This window comes from Octodon degus, unplaced genomic scaffold (genome assembly GCF_000260255.1).
Source record: "Octodon degus isolate 3935 unplaced genomic scaffold, OctDeg1.0 scaffold00164, whole genome shotgun sequence".
Classification (NCBI taxonomy): Eukaryota; Metazoa; Chordata; class Mammalia; order Rodentia; family Octodontidae; genus Octodon; species Octodon degus.
Window position 1 is genome coordinate 884891 of NW_004524740.1, and position 4770 is coordinate 889660.

Sequence of the window (4770 nt, forward strand, 5' to 3'; positions counted from 1 at the left end):
GTCCTAGTAAAACAAGCAACAGTGACTCCTGTTTAGGAACTGGTAGACACACAGGAAGATCCTTGGCTACCACAGCCACTGCAAAACATCCCAGTGGTTGCCCTTGGTTTTGCCTTAGCTTCACCTGACTTCCTGTTGGCATTATTAATCCGAGGGTAGGTGGAAACAGAGACTATGTGTTCTTCAAACTGTAGCTCTACAGACATCTAGGAAGGAAAGAATTCCTGAAGTGAGATCTTTCTTTTCTTATGTCTAATATATCCTATGTTTCTCTAGTACTTGACCTGGCCACTCTAACTCCCATGGGGAGAATTCCAGCCCTTCTTGTTTTGGCTCAAGTTTAGATCCATCATCCGTATGCCCCAAACCCTCATGCAGATCCACTGAACAACATCCTTTCCTTCGGAGCCCACAAAGCCATACCTGTAACTTTGCATCAGGTAGACCTCTATCTCCCACCCCATCCACGTGTGTGCTATAAAATCTAATCAAAGTTCCATCTTATTGATGAAGTCTTCCCCATATCTTCCTGTAGACATCATTTCCTTCTCCTCATCCTGAGTGTTCTTAGCTTTCATTTCATCATCTTTTATGATTTCAGCATGTTCTGCTAAGCACTACAATCACCTCTGCATATACTCTACTGGCTCTGACTAGGCTGGGTGTGCCTGAGGATAAATCCATTAGAAAGAACTCAAAAAGTGATACTCATTCACCTTTGTCTGCGTTCTCCAAGATGTGCACCACCAGCCCATTAAACATTTGCTCAATATAGACGTGAGCCCTTGAGTACCCAACACTGTCTTTATGCTTGTGAATTAAAGGCTGGCCAATGTGATTTAACATGCATAATGATGATAACAAGCACTGGTTCTCATTTAGAGAGATCAGTTTAGTGGTGGATGCAAAGGCTAAACTGAATACTGTTAAGACAGAGGCAGCGAATTACAAGGCAGTCTCATTAAATTAATACCAATAACTTTGAAAATGTCTGTGCAGTCAGTGGTTTCCCTTGAGGGCTTTGCTGTCACATGACCTTCAGTGTTAAGGTTGGAGCACGGTTGATGCCCTGAACATAGCACTTAGTGGCTGTGGAGGAAGATCTGCAGTCGGAAGGGGAAGAGGAAGAGGAAGGTGATGCAACACTCTTTAGTGTACCTGGAGAGCAATCTCTCCCAAGATGTGGTAGCAAGTTTCCACAGAAAACCTTGCTGATGGAGAAGGTGACAGTGATGAGGAAGAAGTTGACATTTGTGATGATGAGGTAATAGAAAAAAACACCAGAAAAGATACTTTTAGGAAATACTCAAGTCAAAAGTGCACAAAATCAAACCAGAATGGAAAACACTCAATACCATAAACACAATAATCAAAGTCAAACAAGGGGGAAGGGGAGGGAGAATCCTCAAATTCCCAACAGGATCTAGATCTTTGAAAAGATGGCAAAGCAAACTTGGAAGCAATCATAGAAAAAGGTGGTTCTTTCCTCAGAGTAGAAGCCAGTCAAATTCACCAATTAAGTGAAAAATTATTTTCAGATAATTGACAAGGTGACTATTTAGGATCTTTGTCAGTGAAGGAAATCTCAAAAAATTAGCTTATGCACTTTGTTAACATCTTTGGCCTGATTTCATTACTGCAACTATTGATATCTGACATTCCTTTGTACAAAGCAAAGTGGGAAATTTCTTATCATGTGTGATACAAGTCCAGGTTGCTTTGCCAGGAATTTGTTGTCCAAAATAACTGTTTTGCTTTTAAAGATGGAGCTCTGGATTTTAAGTAGGTGGTAGGGAAAGTTGTGTAGCAGGACATAGTAGCAGTCCTAGTGGTCAGGCAGGAAAGGTTGAGGAGAGAAAAATATACAGATGAAATAAAATTAGTATTTTTAAAAAGAATTGAACAAATTTTCTCATTATAAAATGTTTTACAGGCTGAAGATAATAATATAAAGGCTGGCCTGATAGCTCAGTGAACTAAAATGTCTGCTTAGGCAGAGTGCAGTGGCTGGGTTCAATCCCAGGCTTGTCATGCCGGCCCCGCCCACGGGGCTCCCTGAGACAGTGATTGAGATTGGGTGTGGTGGCATGCACCTGTAATCCCAGTGCTTGGGAGGCTGAAAATAGAAGAATCACTACAAGTCCAATCTATGTAGTGAGACCCTGAAAACCCTGAAGATCCTGTCCTAAAATACATTAAAAAAATAATATAGGAGGTTCAGGAGCGTTGTGCTGTTGTGAGATTTCTATGGGGTTGGTGCGGTAGGCCTAGAATTATATTCTGACTTAGTAAATTGGAGAATCAGTGGCACAGCCAGTGTTCTTCCCCAGCAGTGTCTACATCCAGTGCACACTGAATCATTGTTCTGACAAGGTATAATTAAAAAGTGAACCTTTCTTCAGAAATGTCAAAAACAAACAAATCTAAGTCTGAGTCTCGCTATTCTCGCTCAAGATTGGCATCAAGATCTCATTCTCATTCATTTTCAAAATCACGATCCTGAAGCCAATCTGTCTCTCAACCAAGAAAGTGCAGGCTGAGTTCTAGATCTCGTTCCAGATCATATTCTCCAGCTCATAACAGAGAAAGGAATCACCCCAGAGTGTATCAGAATCAAGATTTCTGAGGTCACAACAGGTTATTGGAGGCCCTATTATTTCTGAGGGTGCAACAGAGGCTTCTAGCCATGGGGCCAGTATAACCGTGGAGGCTATGGAAACTACTGCTCTAATTGGCAGAACTATTGGCAAGCCTATAGTCCATGTTGGGCCGTCCTTGATCCCAGTCCTCAAAGAGAATGTCTCCTTCACCAAGGTCCAGGAGCCATTCTTCAAACTTGCATAAGTCATCTTCTGACAGGTCAAGGTCCTCCTCATCCCTTTGTTCTTCCTCCAATATGGCTGAGTTGAATCTTTTAAGCACAAATCTGCAAAGGAGAAAAAGTCCTCTTCCAAGGATAGCCAGCCATCTCAAGTTGCTGAGGATAACCAGGGAAATGAGGCCAAGTATCAGACCTTCTCTGGAGGCACCTCTCAAGATACAAAAGCATCTGAGAGTTCAAAGCCATGGCCAAATGCTACCACCTACAGCACTGGTTCTACATCATGACCTTCTGCGGTTTCTGACCTGAGTCACCAGGAGTGAAGCCCAGCTCTGAAGAGCCCTCTTAAGTCTATGGTGGTGAGGTGGTGGTCACCTCACCCTAGCCCTGGCCAAAACCTAGTCCTCCACTTTCCAACACATCCCAGATGGGCTTATCTCTGCCAAGCGGTGCTGAGTACCAGTTTGGGAGCCATCAATGTCAGTTTGACCATGGCTCTGGATCTTTGAGTCTGTTTTAAAAAAAAAAAAAGCCCTGTGGGTAGGAGTCCACCAGCCACTGGCTCCACTTATGGCTCATCTCAGAAGGAGGAGAGTGCTACTACAGGAGGAGAAGCCTATACTAAGAGGTATCTAGAAGACCAAAAGACAGAGAATTGTAAAGATAAGGAGCAGAAACAGACAAATTCTGAGAAAGAACAAGTGAAGGAGAAAGGGAGCTTCTCTGATGTGGATGCAAAAGTGAAATCAGATTCATTTGCTTCCAAGACTGACAGTGAGAAGCCCTTTAGGGGCAGTCAGTCACCCAGAATATATAAGCTCTGTGATGACTTTGAGAAGAAAGTGGCAGACTTCCACAAGGAGAAGATAGATGACCAAGATAAGGACAAAACTAAGGGAAGGAAGAAATCTGAGTTTGATGATGCTTTTTTGAATTTATGTCAAAAGTCATAGCTGGTACAAGTAAAAGCCAGGAGGATGAGAAGTCAGGATGTGGGAGGGCCTGATGCATGCAGGGAAGGAAAAGCAGAGGAAAGCAGAAGAGTTGGAGGAGGAGTCTTTCACAGAGAGATCCAAAAAGGAAGAGCAAGGAGGGGCCAAGAAGAGTGAAAGTGGGCACCAGGGGTTTGTGCCTGAGAAGAATTTCCAAGTGACTGTGTACAAGGCAGTGCAGGAGAAAAGCTCATCACCTCCCTTCAGGAAGACCTCTGAGAGCCATGGCAGCTGGGAGACAGAGGAGACTTTTCCTCAGGAAAGTCATTTTCTATTACTCGAGAGGCCCAAGTCAGTGTATGCATGGATTCATTTGATGAGGTCCTTACATGACCCAGTGGTTTATTGACTCAGGAACACAAGCTTTGTCAGGATCTAGTTCATAGCAACAAACAGAAGCAGGAGTTTCATTCCTTTTTCTAGCACATCCAGTCAGCTTAGTCTCAGTGTAGTCCTTCAGAATTATTTGCTCAGCATACAGTGACCATTGTTCATCATGTTAAAGAGCATCACTTGGGGTCCTCTGGAATGACATTCCATGAATGTTTTACTAAATACCTAAAGAGAGGAGCTGAACAGGAGGCAGCTAAAAATAAGAAAAACTGAGAAATACACAGGAGGATAAATATTTACCCCAGTACATTCAGCAAACATGGTTTGGCTCATGATGAAATGAAAAGTCCTTGGGGACCTGGCTACAAGGCTGAGGGAAAATACGAAGATGGCCCTGTTGACCTTTGCCTTGATATTCAACATCGTAAAAAACATAAAGAGAGAGATCTTAAATGAGGCAAATCAAAAGAATCAGTGGATTCCCAACACTCAAGCCATTCAAGGGAAAGATCAACTAAGAAAACACATAAAAGATCAAAGAAGCAGAAGAAGCACTGGAGAACACAAGGCCAGTCCAGGTCCTCCTCCTCCTTCTCCCAGTCATCTCACTCCTACAAAGTGGAG

The 4770-nt window shown here is 43.1% G+C and overlaps 1 pseudogene; it reads left to right on the forward strand.

Moving 5' to 3' along the window:
- The first annotated feature begins 2308 nt into the window (after nucleotides 1–2308).
- The window catches only part of LOC101581230, an 8928-nt pseudogene continuing 6466 nt past the window's right edge, over nucleotides 2309–4770 (forward strand).